At 38.2% G+C, this 21,699-nt stretch overlaps 1 protein-coding gene across 1 annotated transcript in view; it reads left to right on the plus strand.

Annotated features, from left to right (window-relative positions):
• Positions 1-21,699, plus strand: part of fbxl17 (F-box and leucine-rich repeat protein 17) — a 238,494-nt gene that overhangs the window by 128,147 nt on the left and 88,648 nt on the right. The window lies entirely within an intron of this gene.

The following is a 21,699-nucleotide window of genomic DNA, read 5'->3' on the forward strand; positions in this document are numbered from 1 at the left end:
AGCACACAGCAGCCATCCATTCATTATTTGATTCTGAACCGCTTATCCTCACGTGTCGATTTAGGAGAAATAGTTACAGCCCGAGTGCTTTTGAGGAAGTTCAGAACTTCCTTTCCTGTGTTTTGGGAAGCTCAATGTGCTGTATTGTAGTTAATGCAAAAAAAGTCCGTGTATAAAACCTGAATGGCCCAAACATGGCTTGAGTAGGCTGCTGCTTGTTTTCTACAATGTATTTTTTAAATTTTAAATTATATAACTCAAATGTGAACTAAACAATGTTTCATGTGGGCTTACAAAACAGTTGAAATTACTTTTGGCTTAGTTAAAGTGGCAGCATTAGAATATCTGCAGATATAAGGTTACATTACATTACGTTCAAAGAGAATATTCGTGGTGATGCTTCAGTATTGACGCTGACTTCATGCTAAAAGGCACCGGTCGCTCTCGCTGCCTTCTTCCTGGCTCATTGAGGCATATGTCACTCTGACCTTTGCTGACAATCTGACATGACTGCATTTTCCGCAAAGGCAAGCGCATGAACCCGTGCTCCACTATCACATATTGACCTTTGTTTGACATGCAACAGTGTGCTCATTTCCCATAAAAGCATGTTACACCAACAGTGTGGAATAAGAGAGAACATAAATTCGAGGTTGGGGGTGGGAGGGAGGGGGGAGGAAAGTGGATGGAAGAAAAATGCAGTAAAAGAGAAAGGTCATATGTGGCTAAGAGAGTAAAGATCTATGTCACTGTCCTCTGCTGAAGACGATAATTCAGTCTCCCAGGTGAGAGATACATCTTTGGGCCAATCAGAATGTTGTTATTTGAGGAACCGCTTAAGGTTTTAAATCTGCAAAAAACAACAACTGGCTATTCAATTGGTATTGGCTCCAGACGTTTTGCTGCCTTTTACCAGTAAATAGTGGGACATGAGAGACCAACATTTCACACGAAAATTTAATGGGAAAACATACAGGCTTAGCGCTATATAACATTTGAGTTTGACAAATTTCAGGGAACAAGAATTTGCCTGTAGGAGCTCCATAAAAGGAGCCATTCATGCTGCAAGTCATTCCACAAGCATGGCAGACACTGATACGATATGCAATGAAAAATATGTCCCATAATGTCAGACTGTCATTTTAGAGGCCACAGATGATTCTATTCGATATATTGATCGATCCGTGCATTCTGATTGAAGTCATGTGATTGATTTGGTATGTATGACTGACTGTATTTTAACTATGTGAGGCCTCTGGGTCTGTTCTTTAAAAATGGCTATATAAATAAAATTACTGTTGCTGTTTGTCTTCGTACTTTTCCTGCATTTACATTAATTTGATCCGGTTTGAGTTTCTCTTACCGCAAAGTGGTAAATGGCTTTTGGAGAGACTATGGGAGTTTGGAAAGAGGTAGATATGCTTGTGGGTGTCATTCGCTCTCGCCGCATGCTTGACAAAAACACTTTTTTTCCCCCACTTCTGCCAAGCGGCCATCAGCTTATGGGAGTAAATCTCCTCGTCGTGCTTCGTCCTCGTCATTAGCTCACCTGCCTCTTCAGCCTTTGCCGCTGATTGTCTCTGATTGGCCGTATTTATCTCTGACTATACACAGCGGCCATTAGCGTTGGTGTTGTTGAGAGGTTGCAGTTTAACTAATCAGTTATATCTGCCCTTGCTTTTTAGTGGTGTGCGCCTCTCTGGAAGTGCTACCACGCAACAGCAGTGCCAGTCGTGTGTACGTTTTTTTCTTCTTTGCATAGAGCCACGGAAATGAGCAATGCTTAGGATACAAATATATATATATATATATATATATATTAGTGGTATTATGATTTGATTCTTTATAGTACGGCTCAGTTTGAGAGGGCATGATGCAAGGACTTTTTTGTTGTCATTTTATATACTAGGGCTGTGTTTTAAAAATCAAATAATCAATATTGAATTGATTTTCCTTTTCAAACCCAATATTGATTCATAAAACCATTAATTATTTTATGTATCTCATTTTCCCATACATTTTTAAGAAAATTTAATTCCAAAGGCCAATTTTTTTTTTTATCTAAGTATTTTCTTATATTTATGAAGGACCTGACTTATTGCACTTAAAGACAATTTAGAATCTTTTTAATTTATATTTACAATTGAATTAGTTCAAGGAAATATTTTCATCTCATCCTTGATGCCAATGTTTGTGTAACACTTTAAGTGATTATAACGTGTTTTCAATAACTCATTGATTCCCAGCCATTTTCACTGAAGCAATCCCCTTCACTTCCGGCTGTTTTACTGGATTTTGACTGATTTTGCGAGGCTCACAGAATATTATGTTCCATTGCTATAAAAACATACCATAACAAACGTACCAAAAGAAAGATGAGAGTCTCTTCTTTCATCAGGAAAAAAAGTATATTTCTATCTGTTTCCGTTTTGCAGCAATTAGCATTAGAATATAGCTAGGTTGACAATTATTATTATTATTATTATTATTATTATTAATATTATTATTATTATTATTATTATTATTATTATTATTATTATCATTATTCACAGTTCTATTTAGAATTGTGAGTAAAAACATTTTTTGCAACATGGCCCTGGTTGATCTATTTTGTTCTGCTGCTACCGGCTGGCCGTTTCTGTAATAACTACCATTTCTCTGCAGTTTAGAGGCTGCATCATGCTCTAGCATAAAAAAATATATATAAAACGTATAAATATGTCTTTGGGACACTTAAAACATTTAAAATAGAACACATTTACGCGTTTTTGGCAGCAAATGAGTTAAAAAACTAAATCATTTGACCAGTTACTGCCTCCGCAAAATTTAGTTTCAGATTTAATATTTGTGTTTTTAGTGTATTAGTTTATTTAGTTGTGTTTTTATCACATACGTGACATTTAAGAATAATTGATGTGCCATAATTAATTGATAACAGATTGAGTTAAGTGAATCGAATCGAAAAAAATCAAAATTGAATTGAACTCACAATTGAAAATTGAATTGTGAATCTAAATCGAATCGATACCCAGCCCTATTATATACATTTGAATGTCAGTACTGTAAAATATACCATTCCATTTCCTTCTACGATATATCTCACCAATAAAAGATGATTCGATATACGTATCACAATATATATCAAAGTGAACCGATTCGGTTCGGTTCGATGCACTCACCTCTATTAAATCAAAAATGGTATTCTGGTTCAAGCCGGTTTGCAAAAGAAACATAGCAAACCATATAGCAATAAAATAAATATTTTATAGAGTTTATAGCAAATGCTACAAAGTTTTGTTTGTTTGTGTATTGATGTGTGGTGGGTCATAAAGGAGTCTTTATTCTAATGTGGCTCCATGTAAATACCCAAAACAGTGTGCTGCTATTATTTATATTTATGAATTCATACCATTTGGCCCAGTGTGAAATGATGGGTCATTTTCATGCAACAAGAGGCTCCGGTGCTGCATTTACAATCACTCCCCACCATCTTCACCATCAACCTCCAATCTGCCTGCTTCCCTCCTCCTCATTCCGCATGTCTGGATCTATTGAATATGGATGTGTGGAAAGAATGGAGCGCTATGGTGATGCAGAGCGAGTGGAAGCAACTGACTGAGGTTTGCTTCTGTCGCCAGCTTCTCACCTAAGGAGATGTGGCACCCAAATTTATGCCAGTCGGCAGCCAGGTGAAATCGCTGCCGGCAAATTGTGGGTTTGTGCGTGCGTGCCGGCATGTGTGTGTGTGTGTGTGCAAACGTGTGTGCAGCAGATGTGGTTCAGATTTCTGTCTCTGGAGGATCCCAATCAGTGAGTGTGCGGTCGCACACGTATGCACATTTGGTGGATGATGGCCGTGTGACTGACCTGGCCTGTTTTCCCTCCAAAGGAATCATGAGTTTGGATCATAGTGGACTACAAAAGAGACCCGATTTTTAATCACCACTTCAGTCGAGCTAATTGTCCCCTTTCTAATTCCATCCATTTCCTACACTGCTTATCCTCTATAGGGTTGTGATGGAGACTATTCCAGATGGTTTAGGGCGAGAGGCGGGATTCACCTTGGATTGGTCGCAATCACAATTTAGAAATAAAAGAGGGCACACAAGACTTATCTACAATAACTTTAGACATGTTTGAGTAATGCTCTCAACCAATATTTTTATTTTCAATGATCATGTCTGAATATTTTTCAACTCAAGTTTTCTAGTGCCATGGATGTAGCTCAACTTTCCATTGCTGATGCCATGCTGCTCACTTTTCTTTAGACAGAAAACGAATTGAGATTTAACGAGCTCTCAGAGTTCTCCAATTAATGGATTAGTCAATTATTCATGCCCATCTGTAATACAGTTTATATTTACATACTAATTAATGAAGGGCAAACAATGTATGTTATAGGGCTGTCGATTGTTGTGTTTTGTTTATTACCTCATTTTCTCCCCAAAACATATAAATACATTTTATTTCAAATATTATCATCCCCCCAAATATATATATGTATATATATATTTATGTTTTTTTTTATGCTAGAGCATACAGAAGGCTTTGATGCAACCTCTGAACTGAAGAGAAAGCTTAAAGATATGGTAGTTATTACATAAACGGCCAGCAGGTGGCAGCAGAGTATACGAGATCAACCAGGGACATGTTGCAAAAAGCTCTTTCCCCCACTGCTATAAACAGATTTGTGAATAATGATTAAACTTAGCTATATTCTAATCCTAATTGCTGCAAAACAGAAATGGATAGGAATATCCTTTTTTTCTCCTGATGAAAGAAGAGACTGATCTTTATTTTGGTAGGTTCCTCCCATGTTTTTATAGCAATAGAACACAATATTCTGTGGGCCTTGCAAAATCTGTCAAAATCCAGTAAAACAGCCAGGAGCGAAGGGGGTTGCTTCAGTGAAAATGGCTGGGAGTGAATGAGTTAATCGATGAATTGGATTTGTTTTAACCTCCGCCCCTTTATTCCTAAACAGGACCTTGTTTCACATAAACAGTGCAGAAAATGAATACAAAATTTTGGTTTTTAAAAGTAAAAGCTGATGTTTGAAAATGTCTTTAAAACAAAACAAAACAAAACATCAGGTGGCTTTCAGACTGAGGATAACAGGTATTGATTAATGGATTATTTAAAAAACAAAACAAAACAATAACAGCATAGAAAGGCCGAGCCAAGATTGAAACTAAACTTACGATTATGACGCTAATGTGCTAACCAATAGACCACCGTATGGCCTATATCTGTTATTATTACGTTTAATTTCTATCATAACTCTTGTCTATTGCCTACAGTGTTACTGTAACATAACTTAGGTGTCAATTTTAACTGAATACAAAAGGAGCATTAAAGAATTACTTCCACCAAACATGGTTGTATGTTGAGCTTTCAGTACAACACCAGCTTTGTTGCAGCCTTATATATACATTATTCATATTGCTCTGTGGCTTCCCATCATTAAAGTCCCACACATGCATAGATACTGTACATAAATGTATAATAATATGCCCGAATGCTTTTGTTTTTATTTGTTTTCTTAATGTGTTCTCACTTTGGCGTTATCACTTGAACGCACGCACCCTCCATATAAATGTATGTATGTGCTTCAGGTATCATCTTTAAATGTGTGTTTTTATAAGTATACATATTTATCCATATGAGGAAAATCCCCACTGGAAATTCCCTCCACACATTCATCATGTGCTGCACGTGAACATTATATCCTGCCCCCCCGGAGGGATACATGAATCCATAACTGCCGCTGCGGGCAAAGCCAGGACTGTTCATCTGAACACGCAAAACTACGTTGTGCTTGCTCGGCCTGTCAAGAACTTAATGATGCTGATTTGGTTTGCGTCTCATTCCTACCTAAATACAGTCTTTGTGGATTTGTATAATTATTCTTCCTCCAAAGTTTTGCAACGCAATGTTTGCTGTATTGGCTAAACATATTACGATGAAGCTGATGCTGCTCTTAATTGGCTCAAACGTGTGCACTTAACAATGATTGCAATCAACAGAGGCGGCCCAGTGTGAAGGTATGTTATTATAGTCATTAGTGGCAGCAATTACTATGATACCCCTTCTGCACCCTGTATCTTCACCAGTTTTTCACACACTGAGCTCATTGTGGTGCTTATAGCCAAAGTTATTTTCAGTTTCAACTTTTCCGACTTTTTTCGCTCTCGTTCGTTTGTGACATGTAGCCATTAATATCACTCCTTTTGTCAGGTTCAGACCACTCATTCAGATGCAAGGGGCATTGACACAGTTTTCTAAAGTGAACATTAATTGCATGTTTCATGACTGTTGTATGCTTCTTTCAAAGTCTAAACCTTGAGTTTGAAACGCTATTTGTGAATTTGCAATCAACCTAAATAGTCTTTCATGAAAAGAGCTGCACAAAGTCAATCGTTTGATTGACATGAACTCATTTGCTCCCAAAAACGTATAAATATGTTCTATTTTAAATATTACCATGCTCCCAAGGATGTATTTACACATTTTATAAAGTGTTTTTTATGCTAGAGCATACAGAAGGCTTTGATGCAGCATCTGAACTGAAGACAATGCTTGAAGCAATGAAAAAATTGGCCAGCAGGTGGCCGCAGAGTATAAGAGATCAGCCAGGGCCATGTTGCAAAAAGCTCTTTCCGCTTCTCTTTTAAACAGATCTGTGAATAATGATACAACTTTGCTATCGTCTGATGCTAATTGCTGCAAAACGGAAATAACAAGAACACAATATTCCATAAGCCTTGCAAAATCAGTCAAAATACAGTGAACCAGCGGGTAGCGAAGGGGGTTGCTTCAGTGAAAATGGCTGCGAGGGAATAAGTTAACAATCAAGATTCATGGATTTTCCGTGATAATAGTGTCTGTGAAAGTGCAAATCATGCTCGAATAGTGCAAAAATTGGGATGTTGTGGCCACATAGGAGTTGTGCTTTGCCTCAGAGAGCCATTAAGAAATCCATGTAAATGTATAATCAACTCACTGTATCATTACATCAACACAATTGCTACTACATTTGATTAACAACAAAATCATTTTGAAATCAGAAGATATGAAAAATGGTGGCAAACAAATATTTTAGCACACAACTATTGTTTGAAATAAGTTAATGTATTTGATAAAATGTAGAAAACTATCAAATGAAAACAATTAAATAATAAAAAAATCCATTGAGCAATAAGCTTTAGTGGTGTAGACACTCATTTCTGACAACGGTGTACATGTCCATGCATAATAATATCACAGCACAGCACTGGGCTGTAATAGCATGTGTGCCGCTCAAGATAACGAGCTTAATAACATTTCCCAGTAAGACATTTGGTATTGAAAAGAGGTTTTTGCATTCAACTGGGAAGACAAACATCATACTAGCCTGGCATGCTTATTCGGTCAGTTTTGCAGCTCGTTTGGAAAATATTATCGTCTGTTCCTGGAATGTTTGAACAATTCAAAGAAAAATGTTTTTACTCGATCTTTCTGGTTTAAACATATTCTCAAAAATGTATTTTGTATGCTGGAAAAGGTTGTTAAATGTCAATTTAGTCTCAGAGTGATGCTAATTCAACCAAACACTGGGTTCCTGGTAGACATTGTTGAATGAGTGGGCTTCATGGGCATTTTACCTTTTCATGTATGCCCGACCACTCGAACCTTTTACCCTAGCTACATTCAAGAACAAAATCTGTTTTCCTTTTTTTTTTTCTCTTTGTTTTGGTAATATGCAAGAGATATTCTCCCTTGTCCCCGTGTCACCTGTCCACTGACAGTTTGTTATTTTATTGGGCGAAAACCTTCCTGATTTTGACATCTATCATATTTGAAATGTCTTTTCGTCTCTACCAGTTGCAATTTCTCAGTGAAGTTGTTATTTTATTCCCAGTTTTGTGGCCTTGGGGAGCCAAACAAAACAATCAAGACCCCTCCTTCCCTCCGCATCTTAATGGAAATCAGATTGGGGAAAAAGACTTGTGAGAATGAAATAAGCTCCATTTTCTATCTATGTTGAAATTACTTCATCTGAATATACATACAAGGAGTCTCAAACGACTTAAATTTCCCATTTTCACGCGCAAATTAGTTTTCAGTGAAATAGATGTTCCATTCAGAGATGATCAGCTGGCTGTGGGGAAAAAAGGGGGGACTTGTTTTCTTTTTTCTGGCAAAACTTATTTTGGCGACAAGTAATGACTCTTTCCCATTGAAAAGTATCTACTTGTGTAACTTTGGATGACGTCGACCACTGCTGGTCACTTATTGGTCGAGCAGATTCAAATAATGTTGTTGTTGTTTAGGTCTGGATACTGCAGTATTATACTCTACTACAGCAGTAATGTCCAAACCTTTTTTCTTCTGAGGGCCACATACATAAAAATGGGTAACTTTGATTATAATTTTTTTTATTATTACTTTATCAAACACACCAAAATCAGTCATTCAAGTAATTGTATTGATTGTAGATATTGTTTATATAGTACAGTGTACACGGCTATAGCTTTCTATAAGGCAAATAGTTTTGGGGTAGGTTGAGACCCTTTAACCCACCAGAAAATAGTAGCCCCCTGTACTGAACAGTAGCCAAATCAAGTTTCTATCTTCAGAAGCAAAACATGAAAATCTGTCATAAACTGACCATTTTTAAAGCGTTTACTTGGGAATTTCACATTTTAGACTTTGTGAGTAAAAATTAATCAGTGTTATGAAAAGAAAATGTGTTGCTTGTTTTATTGTAAATAGTTAATTTGCATCTGCATATTTACAAAAGCTCTAAGTAAATAAAACAAATTAATTAGCAGCAAATCTCATTTTTAGTATATGCCGTGGGCCACTTAATAATGGACGGCGGGCCACAAATGGCCCCCAGACCAAAGTTTGGAGACTACTGTCAGTCTATTCTCTCATAAAAAAAAAAAGGTCTCATTACTGTGTCAATGCATTTGTTTGTAAGAATCTCTCGCTCAGACAGCTGTGTAATATTTTGAAATAATAAAAAAAAACGGCCAAAGTGAGTCAAGTCAGTGCTTTGAGATGGAAAAGCAGGATAAGACCTCACAGGACAGCCTTGTGTTAATTGCTTGTTCAGTTTGACTGAATATGCTTGCAAATATAATGTCGAACTGCCTCTTCAGACCAATGCCCTTCAACTTCTCAACAGTGCATTTATGCAGTAATCAGAAGTATTTTGGTGATAATTAATTTTGTCTCCCTCTAAATCCTCTGTATAACTGTTAAAGTGTGCTTAATTAATGAGGTTAATTATCTGGGTTTGGAGTCAATCGTTGAGAGTCTTTCTCTCCCGCTCATTTGTCGACTGGAATTTCACTCAATTAATTTGATACTGCCAGGTCACTTCAAATCCTGCAGAAATGGGTGGCATCTATCCTATCCCCCTGTGGTTTATTCACAGTAATGTCTCCACTATTAAACCCTCATGAATTCCCGTGTTTGACACTGTAGAACTTGTATCTATTAAATGAAAAAAAAATCCATAATTTATTCCAACATCATCCTTTTGTTTTTAGTGAAGAAGCCGGACTGCAAACAGTAATGAGAACAGAAAGGCAATGCGGGAGACTAACGAGCATTGATGGGACGGAGCAATGGAGGAAGTGAAGGGGCTGCTTTTAGACAGATTAATGGATTGATAAATGCAAATGCGTATTTTTTCAAGGGCTTTTTGGTTCTCAACTGAAACGTGGAGAGCCAGCGTGAGGACGGACGTGGTTAGGGAGAAAAAGTAAAAGACAGCGATGCAAGTAAGTGCAACAGCGCTACTGTATGCTTGGACCTCAAGCGCTTACTGGGGTCCTCATCTAATAAATGTCTTACTTGCAGTGCTCTCAGGTGAGTAACGAAGTGCTCGGAGACATGCTTTTAGGCTGACGTTTATGTTTGCTTGTCAGTACAGTTGGGCATGGACTAAATAAGAGTATGTCTGACGCAGGCCACACAGTGAATCTACAGTGGGCTGGTTCACTTCAATTTGATCACAATTGTCAGAAGTACAAACAGGAGCTACACTGTGTGAGTAACCGATCATCACATTTTATAACAATGAAAGCTCTATTATAAAAAAATCATCAATAAATAAAAAAACTTAGATTTTCTCAGCTATGCGTCATAAAGATTCCAGTATTGGCATTAAGTTGTGGCAAGAAAATCATGGTTGCTTCCCATGTTATCCTGAGCACTTCTCACTTGACCTAGAGATTTCCATTCCTCTTTCTCAAGCTAATGAGGTCATTAACTCATTTGCTCCCAAAACTGTATAAAAACGTTCTTTTTTTTTTAAATATTGCCATGGTCCCAAAAACGTACAGTACAGGCCAAAAGTTTGGACACACCTTCTCGTTCAATCCTATGCTTTATTTTCATGACTATGTACATTGTCGATTCTCACTGAAGGCATCAAAACTATGACGACAAATATGACAACTATCAAACACATTTGGAGTGATATACTTAACAAAAAATATATATATATCAAAAAAATACATTAATAAGTTGCCACCCTTTTCTCTGATTACTTTTTTGCACATTCTTGGCATTCTCTTGATGAGCTTCAAAAGGTATTCAACTAAAAAAGTTGTACAAGTCTTTAAGGAGTTCCCAGACCTAAGAATGCCAAAAGTATGCAAAAAAGTAATCAAAGCAAAGGATGGCTATTTTGAAAAATCAAAACACATTTTCAGTTATTTCACCTTTTTTTTGGTCAGTACAAAACTCAACATCTGTTGATACATAATTTTGATGCTTCCAGCCATGAGAATAAAGCAAATGCATTGAAGATATTGTCAAAATGTTTGGCCTGTACTGTATTTATGTTTTTTTTTTATGTTTTTTATGCTAAAGCATACAGAAGGCTTTTGAGGCAGCCTGAAAAGATCGCTTAAAGCAATGATAGCTATTACAAAAAATGGCCAACAGGTGGCAGCAAAGTATAAGAGATCAAACAGGGCCATGTTGCAACAAGCTCTTTTCGCCAGTGGTTTAACAGGTTTGTGAATAATGATGAAACTAAGTTATATTTTAATGCTAATTGCTGCAAAACGGAAACACATACAAATAAACTTTTTTTTTTCCTTCATGAAGGAAGAGACTTTAATCTTTCTTTTGGTTTCACGTTGTTATAGAAATAGAACACAATATTCTGTGGGACTTGCAAAATCGAGCGAAGGGGGTGGCTTCAGTGAAAGTGTCTGGGGGTGAATGAGTTAAGGAGACCCAATTTGAAGACGTGGACAACATCAAGATGGCTGTGATGACAAAAGTGCAGAGGATCTTAGAAGGATCCTTCCAGCAGTACATGAATGCCAAAGTTTGGATTTGAGTTGCGTACCTTTTGTGACACAATCCTAGAACTTTCCTGACACAACTTGTACGTCAGTTTTGCCCTTTTTTGGGAAGTTTGCGTGTTCCCTCTCGGGATGATTCTGTAAGTTCACTCCTCCCGTAGTCCGAAAACATGTACGTATGAGTCAGGCCTGTGATTGACAGGTGATCTGTCCAGGGTGTACCACACCTCTCTGTCTGTTGGACGCGATTCCAGCATCCTTATGACTCAGAGAGAATCTGGATTGAAGAAAATGGACAGATGTATCTTGTGGTCTGACGTTAAACTGAAATGCATTACTAGCCGTGAACACTTTTTTTGCACTCATCAATTAAATGTCAGAATTGTTTGAAATGAATGGAAGCTATGGATAGGATTTTTTTCTGGATTGGAAGATGTTTGACAATCTGGTGTATCGCCCAGCAAAAGACCTTGGGCAGCCATTGACGTTTTTCCATCAACGGAGGCGGGTATGATGCCCCCACCCCTGCACACCGCACAAGTGCACCATACTCGCCGTGAGTTTTGCATTCGTGCATATTTTGCCATATCGCGGGATGGGGGATCACATCTGTGCACCGTAATTAAAATCAACATAAAAGAACATACAAGCACACATGTAGGAGGGGGGGTTAGCATCCCACCTCCTTCACAGTCCTCTCTTCTCCTCCAACAGTTGACTCATGAAAGTTGAGTGCTGTTATTGTGCGTGCTTGTGTTCTGTGTACAAAAAACAGTCTATCTGCCAATGATGGGGGTCCACACTCCCAGTTGTCATTTTATAACAGCTTGTAGACAAACTCATTACATCCAACACCTGCTCCCGTTACCTAGCCCGAGGGTGTGTAAGAGTGTGTGCGGCGAGGACGCACCGTTTCAAGTCAACAAGGTGAATTCGCTGTAATTTACCCGCAGCCGTCTGCGTTCAAGTTTTGCTAAGCAGCGACACCAGGCATCAAGGATTGAGATAGAGGAGTATTAACTCTAAAAGGGAGAATGATGGATGATTCTGGAAAGTAGTAATCGGTGTCATTGAAGTACGTTGAAGTGATATTGTATATCTCAAGTGAGCGATGAAGATATTTGGTTGTTGGAGCTAAGTTAAGCATTGGTTATTTCGCCATTGTTGTATTTGAATTCTAATGCCGTGTACTGTATTCTGCTAGTGTGTGTGTATTTTTTTTGTTGTTGCTAGAAACAAAGGATGTTTGCGCTGAAGTAAAAAAAAAAAAACTTGAATTCAAATGTTTTGATCTCTTATACTTTGCTGCCACCTGCTGGCCACTTTTTTGTGATAACTACCATTACTTTAAGCGACCTCTTCAGGTCAGAGGCTGCATCAAAGCCTTCTGTATGCTCTAGCAATAAAAATACATTAAAACAACAACGTATGTTTGTAAACAAAAAGTCAAAATAATGCTAAAAATTACATACAAAATGTCTAGATTAACTCATTCATTCCTAGCCATTTTCACTGAAGCAACCCCATTTGCTCCCGACTGTTTTACTCGATTTTGCAAGGCCCAAAGAATATTGTGTTCTATTGCCATAAAAACATGGAACCTCACAAAAGAAAGATTCGTGCATTTTCTTTCATCAGGAAAAAAAAGTACATTTGTATCTATTTCCATTTTGCCGCAATTAGCATTAGAATATAACTAAGTTTCATCAATATTCACATTCTTGGTGAAAACACTGACAAAAAGAGCTTGTTGCAACATAGCTAGCCCTGGCTGATCGCTTATACTTTGCTGCCACCTGCTGGCCAATTTTTTGTGATAACTACCATTACTTTAAGCGACCTCTTCAGGTCAGAGGCTGCATCAAAGCCTTCTGTATGCTCTAGCAATAAAAAATAAAAAATACATTAAAACAACAACGTATAAATACTAATTTTTTTTGAGTGAAGGACAAAGTATTAAAAAACATATTTATACATTTTGGGGTTTGAATGAGTAAAATTCCAAAGAAAATTCAGAAGTCATTACTTCCATGATTAAGTCTCCCCTCCTAATGGATTTCCCCTGATAATTGTTAGTATAAAATTGCAAATCACATTTTAAATGACTAAAATGAAACTTTCAGAAGGGTTGAAAGAGGTTAGAGAGGAAGTTAGTACTGTACTTGTAATGTATTAGACGCTAAGCCCCCTCACAAATGGGTGTGTGCGTGCGGGGGATTAAAGGGATAATCCACCATGTCATTTCTTTTGCTTCCCATTTTCCTATTTTAGCGTCCTTTACATTTACTCCTTTTACTTTTTCACCAACAGACACAGACTGGATGTTAGTTTAATGTCGGTAACACGTACAATAATAAGCCACAGTACAGTTCAGCTCAGCACAGTGTCATCTGAAACAGTCCATTTCAATGTGGCTTGTATTTCTACTTGAGGGGATTGTAGACTTGATGCTGATCAATCTCATCGTGTAACCAGTGAAGTTACTAAAAAAAGAAACAACCAATGAAGACATCTTTACTTTGGTAGCCCTTCTTTTTTGGCATGCGGCAGTTTATTAGAAGATAAACGTTTGAATAAGAGCATCAGACATGCTCATCAAAAACTGGTTCTTTTTGTGACCTATTCCCCAGTAATTTTATTCTGGAGAATATTTTGGTTTGCTTGGCTGACAATTTGGTTTATCGCTTGGTGGGACGGACGAGGTTTTGACCATTGGTGGGCATATGCTGATGTGGTAATTCTTAAAGTGTGGTACCAGTGCTTACAGTGGTATGCGGAAAAAATACTGCCCAATTACTGTTTAGCTAACAGTTACAATTAAATTTTAAGATCATTTTTATTCAACCTTTATGTGTAACATATTTCAATTGATTCATTGCAGTATTTATTTTAATAACATCATGATGGTGGTTACTTTGGAGACCATGTGTTTACATGGTACATGTTGGAAAATAGTTTGAGAACCTGAATTATTATTGGGTTAAGGGGTTGACTTCTTTTGGATGTGCAACATGTCATCATATAAAATATAATTGCGATATTTCACCTCTGTCTTAGTATTTTACCTTTAACTCATTTGCTCCCAAAAATGTAGAAAACGTTTTTATACGTATTTATACCCTTTAAAAAAATGTTTTTGTTCTATGCTAGAGCATACAGAAGGCTATGATGCAGCCTCAGAACTGAAGAGAATGCTTGAAGCAATAGCAGTTATTACAATAACGGCCAGAAGGTGGCAGCAGAGTATTAGAGATCAACCAGGGCCATATTGCAAAAAGCTCTTTTTCCCTACTGTTTTAAACAGATTTGTGAACAATGATGAAACTTAGCTATATTCTAATGCTAATTGCTGAAACACAGAAACAGATAGAAATATACTTTTTTCCTGCTGAGAGAAGGGACTCTCATCTTACTTTTGGTAGTTTCCATGTTTTTGTAACAATAGAACACAATATTCTGTGGGCCTTGCAAAATCAGTCAAAATCCAGTAAAACAGCCGGGAGTGAAGAGGGTTGCTTCAGTGAAAATGGCTGGGAGTGAATGAGTTAAAAGCTTTTATCTCTAAAAAGCTGTCTAATCTAATGAATCTTTACGGTGTCTTTCTTTTACCTGTCCAGATTATAAAATCAAACCCCACTTGTAACCTTTTACACTAAACTGAGCAATGTCTGACCGGCCATGTTGTGCTTACGCAGTTTATTCTTTCCCTCTGCCCTTGACTGGTCTCTTAGCATAGAGAGCAGGCAGATAAGCCACGATTTACACACAATGCCGAAGCCATTAGCGTCGGACTTTTCCTTTCCTCCCACTCTCTCAGGGGTTTGTTTCATGTTATCAGATCCAGCGGGATGTGTATATGGCAGATTGAATGTCGACGAGCATGGAAAAGGCTAAGATGTCTAACCTCCTATTCACACGCTGCTAGCCTCATCAACAGAGAAGGCCCCTTTGTCCCCCAACAGCCAAGCAGACGGACAGTACACGATAATTGCGCCCGGACAATACCCGTCCTCCCTGTTGGTTTGACTCTTGTCCGGTCTCTTGGATGAAATGGTAGAAGATGAGTGCGTGCCCGGGAGAGGATGGATGAAGGACGAGGGCGGATTGTGTTTGTGCATTCTCTGAGTTTCTCTATCTGAATGAAAAGGAGCGATAAAAGGTTTTTGGAGTCGGTAGTCCACGTCGAGCTGTCATCGTGCAGTTGAAGTTGCCGGATGCCAACTGGCAGTCACTACAGTTGTGATGTCACCAGTTGGCTGATAAAGCCTCTTGAGGAAATGCGATTAGATTCCACAAAACAGACAGCAGGCTACTTGAAGCAAACGTCAGGATCTTTGGAGCTGTTCTCTCATTTCCTCCCATGATGTCATTGCTCTGGTCCAGGTGTGTTTTGCTGAAAGCCCCCACATATGACATAAAGTATGCAATTGCATTTTAGGTACATCTGCTCATAAATATTCTGGATATGATGTTGAAATGTTGCAATTTGTGTTTTACTTTCACCAAACACTTAATTTGCTACACCTGCGCATTGTAATGAGACTCAACTTGACAAGCTATATGTTCTTCCGCCCATCAATATATATACAACGCCTGTCATCATTACGGTTGTGGGTGGGCTGGAGACGTTGGATGAGAGGCGGAGTACACCCTGGACTTAATTGCAGGGCTCATACAGACAAACAGACGTTCAATATTAACATCATGGGCATTTTCGAGTCTTCAATTACCCTTTGTTTTCCACATATGGGGAAAAAGCCGTTTTTCGTGTTGAACCCATTTTGAGGCAAGACAAGACACAGTAGCATTCATGCCTCTGAGAACTACATTATAGAAATAGTTGTCATGTTCATTTTGAATATGATTACTGTATAGTACTTGTAGTGGTATAGTACTTTCAAACCTGACAGTATCAAACACTTTGATATAAATAAAGGCAAAATGTAATAAATAGCAAGAAACAAAAAAAAGCATGGCTTTGATATTTTACATTGCCCTGAGTTCACACGTTAATACAAGTAGTTAACCTAACCTGCATGCTTTTATAGACTTGGAAATGTGTCTTTACAGTAGTTATCAACCATCTATTCAAAATTCGACTTTATTTATACGGCACAAAAAGAAAAACTGCACCTGAAGCCCTCTATTCATCCATTTTCTGAACCGCTATTAATCACTAGTCACATACCCTCTTTAAACATCTGACATAAAACCCAGTAATGAAATAGTGAATACATTTTTAAAAAATCTTTTAAAACATCCAACTTTAAAGGAATGAAACCAGTCGTGACATGGAAACCATCCTGCAGTGCCTCGTCAGACCCAACTGACACCCTCACAGTTGTAGACATACCTTATGCCTATTATCCAAGGTTATCAACACAGTATTTGATTTTAAAAACATGACATTATAAAACATGTTTTCAATATTTTGTTAAACGGAATATCATGATAAAAAGCCAATTTTTCGTTCTGGTCCCGAGCTTGGCAACACTTGAGGTGTTTTTATCCAGCATTCAAGATGTTGCATTTGTCCTGTTTTTTTCTCGACTTATTTGCTTAGGTTGTGAAGAGGCAGAACCGCATATATTGGCCGTTTTCAACAGAATGTTCAATTACTTTGCTCCTGCTGTGACGTTTGGCTCATTTGTCCCCGGGTACCGCATATAAATAATGCAAACGATAAATAATGCAAACACCAAATATTGAGCCTACTTGAGCGGCGTGTTTTTGTAAATGCAGTATTAATACATGGCTGGTATTGCATTGTTTAAACACAAGATGTTGTGCGTTAATGAAAGTGGCTTAGGAAATTGTTGTGTGAACATGACCCAAAGCAAATATTTTTATTTTCTTCTCTCGAGTAGTAATTCTTCATTCACTAGCTCAGTTCACAAACACTTCAATGTACTATTGTTGCTTAATATTCTTCAATGAGCGACTGTGGGTGGAATGTTCTGGTCTTGTAATGAATACAATGAACAGTGGTTTGAGGAAGGACGTCAGCCACAATTATCACTTGCTTCTGTGAGCGGTGCTTGATGGAGGAGAGTCACAGCTGGCGCTTTATCGCTTTCACTCACTATGCCTGCTGTTGGTTTCACGGGCCTTTTCCTGCTCCGTCGCATTGTGACTCCATCTCTTGGCATTACGTTTTCATTCATTCACCCTCTTAAGCCAATTTGTATTCACATCTAATACCTACTAGCGATTAGTATAATTAGCACGTCTACATCACAGTTTTGGGATACAACGGGTTCTTCCCACTTTCCTAAAACATGTATGTTAAGTTTATTGAACATTCTGGATTGGTAGTGTGTCAACAATTGACTGACAAGGTTGTCTTTCGTCTTCTGGTCTCTGCCTCTCCTTTCTTTTGGATATATATATTGCCAGGCATGCTATGTTTTGTTGTTGGTTTCCTTAATGTTTGTCCTGCCGATCATCACTTTTGTCTCTTGGTTTAAGTGTCCACTGGCTCTTGTTGTGTTTTATTATTAACGGCACCGTTCTCTTGTTCAAAACTTGGTTGATTTTAACCGGCTGTTAAATAGATGTTCAAGTTGACACACCTTCGAACCTGTTAACTCTCAAGATGGTGAATTGTATTGAATCCCGCTTCATCCATATTGTCAGAATCTTGTGTAAAGTTGGGAAAATAACATTTCATAGATGTATTCAATTTGCAAGACGTGTCTGTGATTTCTTGAGACTGTCCTATATAATGAAGTCACAAAGAAATACTCGAAATAGTTAAACATTGTGTCTGTATGAAGTACCTGGAAAATGTCAACAACTTGAATAACAGTCTAAAATTTTATTAAATTTGATGAAATAATATAAATGTAAAATAGACATAAAATAGACATAAAAGCCAAAAGAATTAGCTTGTGGATTAATTCAGAATAGTTGATTATGTTACAGTGTTAGTTGTTCAGTAAGATATATTGACTAAATCATATTACATCCATGTTACCAGCTCAGTGGCCTAGTGGTAAAGTGGAGGGGGGGGGGGGGTAGATCACCATATGATTCCCGAGCGTGGCTGCTGCTGCTGCTCACCACTCCCTCAGGGGATGGGTCAAATACGGAGAATAAATCAGTGAATCTTAATCTTAATCTGAAGCACACACACAAAATATCTCTAAAGGATAATAAAAATAAATACTTCTTTTTTTTATTTTTTATCTGGCTTCTTTTTTCGTAGGAGTGGAATGGTTATCCATTTGTTTGTAAACCGGATGTAAACAAAATGAGGAATTGTGAGATATAGTTGTGCTAGCCAGTGACGTTAATCACACGGTTAACTATGACGGTGGCGTGAAATAACAGACAAATTGTGTTTTGAACAACCCACAGGGCAGTGATGTGAATGATCGGTCCTGGACACGTGCTAAAAGTTGTTTATGTTTTATGTTTTATTATTTTAATTTTTTGTGTGTGTGCTGTGTCATAGGCGCATACATAAGGGTTGTTAGGTTTGTTTTAAAAATGCCATACAGTGATTTACTTTTCACAAAATCCTTTAAAGTGTAACAGTTATTTCTTCCATCTGAAAAAAAACCCTATAATTGGACATTCATGGTTTTCATCTGACAACAGCCATGTGCTTCGTTTTCCTCTTTTTCCCCCTCTCCTTTTCCTACTTTAAATTTCTTCTCCTCTCCTTTCTCCTGCCCTCATCTCCACAAATCCTCCTCATCCAGAGGCTGTTGTGGCTTTGACAGGCGGTGAGCTCACACTTGTAACCTCCCTGCCACATGTGCCAGGCGAGAGGCAACTGGAGAGTTTGGCTGCAGATTGAACAGCTTCCAAAGATGTCATATTGAGACAGCGTCCCACAACCACCTACATTTATTCCTGCCTGGCTTTCCGCAAGCCTCCGCCAATCAGGTTGCCTGGAGTTGCCATGTAGCTGGCCACTCCACTCGCTCTGAATTGCCCCCAACTTCTTTTTCCATTCCCCCCCCCCTCTCTCTCTCTCCTCCTCTTCCCTCTTCCCTGGGGTGTGTCCTTCAACGAAATTATTCCTTCAGCACTTGTCATGCGAGCCAACCACTGTGAGGCAGACCGGCAGATGGGAGGTCTGATTGGCTGTCAGCTCATGTTTATTTCCTTGTTGTCAGGATGTCAGGTGAGATAAAACATTGTTCCGCTGCATTGTCATGTTTTCACCGCAGGTTTCATTTAGACTATTTAGAGTCGTTTAGCTTGGTCTAAAGTCGCCGCCCACACGCATCCACTATCCGATTTGTGTATTTTGAAACTAACCCGATCGTAAATGACTTGGTAGCGTACAACGATGGGGTGGCCGCTAGTGAATTGCTGGGCGAGTTGTCAATGAATCAGTGGGAATTGATCCCCTTCATATCGATGCAATAATCATTATATACTTCGATGACATCCAAAAAGATGTCAATGTGTCAGAATTTGGATAATATCAAAATTATTTTATTTATTTATTTTTCTTTTTCTTTTATTGATAGTTTATTGCATCTGCTAAGGAATGGGTATGTGTCTAAATGTACACTCTAAAAAGAGAATTGTTAAACCAATTTAAGATGACAAATTGAATTGTTGACTAACTGAAAAAAATAATTGCTTCAATTGGTAACACACAATTGAATTAAAGAATCTTTGTGCGGTTTGCCACTTTTTTACTCACGACTGCCACCTCTGGCCCAAAGCGTAACTGCAACATCTGCGTCAGGCTCGTTCATGGTGCGCATGCGAGAACGTGCACGATCTTAAAGCGACAGCCACAGTTGACAAAACGAAGACATGACTTCAAATGAGGTAAGAAAAACCCTCCCCAAAGAAACTGTGGAGTGTGAGGGTCTGCACACTCTACTATAAAGGGAAGATAAAGCTGATAGCAGTCAGAGTAAAACAGTCAGGGCTCTTTGTACTCATCTGGGCATTGGTAGAGCATGCATGATATAGAAAAAATTACATTATATTTTAATAATATTACCTTTTTAAACTGCACAATGCACCTTTAAGTTAATCCAAAGTGAATATGTTAAGTTTAATTAATTATGAGTTCATTAAACCTAATATTCTTACTTTTGATGAATTTTGTATTAACTTAACTCAAGTGAATATATTAAGTTTAATGAAGTAATGATTAATTAAACTTAATATATTCACTTTAGAGTAAATTAATTCAGTCGTTTGTTACCAGTTGAAGTTATTTTTTTTAAATTGGTGAACAATTCAATTTGTAATCTTTAGTTGGTTCAACAATTCTCTTTTTAGAGTGCACTTAAATAGTTAATGAAAACATTAACTAGATATTTTTTGACCATATGTCCTCGTGCACATACAGTATTGAATATATATATATATATATATTTATATTCATGTGGAAAGTGGACTGAGGTTGGCTTGCGTCACTAAGAAACAGGTGGTGGACATTCATAGTCAAACACACACACATATGCATAAACACATATACCTCAGGTGGTGGACGGAGCTCTCATGCTGAGCGGATTTGTATCAAAGCCCAGACATAAAACAGAGTTGGCACACTGGGACTCATACGGGTCCAAGTCTGCTGCTGCTGCCGTGTGTGTGTGTGTGTGCGTGTGTGTGTCTATATGCACATGTTTGTTTAAGCGTGCAAGAAAAATGATGTATGCGAGGAAGTGATCTTTTTTTTTTTTCCTTCTGCGTCTTTCTGCAAGTTATTTTTTATTCTGATTTTTGCTTCTGTTTTTTCAATCAACTCTCTGAGTTTTGGCAGCATGGTTTCGCCGTCTTTTCGGCCTCCTTAAATGTCAGCTGGGTGCTGTGAGGTGCTGAAAGGTGGTTGGATTACTGCACGTATCTTTTAGAGGTTGAAATGTGTCCCGTTTTTTATGCAGGCGTTTTATCACCCTGCACAATTAAGATGGTCTGAATTCACGCGGGTTGAAATCTCATAGCGTGACAGCCGAGATGGTCGAAGTATGGTCCGCTTGGAACGCACGTCCATGCACACATGCGAATGCTTGTCATGTACGCAGCCGCCTCCATGCATCACGGTGTACTGATTGCCAGGCATGCAAACATGCTCACATCTCAGCGCGTTGCCTATTACGTTGGTTTATGGCAGTGGGAATGAACATTCTCTCTGCTTTTTTTGTCTCTTATGGGAGTGAGTGATACACGCTGTAAATCTGCTTGATCTGCGTGAAGTGTCACAGCGTATTACACAGCCTTATACTGTGGCTTTTGTCTCATCGTGATAGCCGTACCACGTCTTCCCATCTAGGCACGCACACATAACAGTCGTCGTACAAATCCTGGTCCAAAAGCCCCTTGTGCTGCCCATTTAGGGCCCATGCTGAGTTTGTAATGAGCATAGATAGAGCAAGATTAAGGTAGAATACGGTCTGCCGTTGGG

Source organism: Leptonotus elevatus, chromosome 5 (assembly GCF_054856555.1).
Source record: "Leptonotus elevatus isolate MCC_2025b chromosome 5, RoL_Lele_1.0, whole genome shotgun sequence".
Taxonomy (NCBI): domain Eukaryota; kingdom Metazoa; phylum Chordata; class Actinopteri; order Syngnathiformes; family Syngnathidae; genus Leptonotus; species Leptonotus elevatus.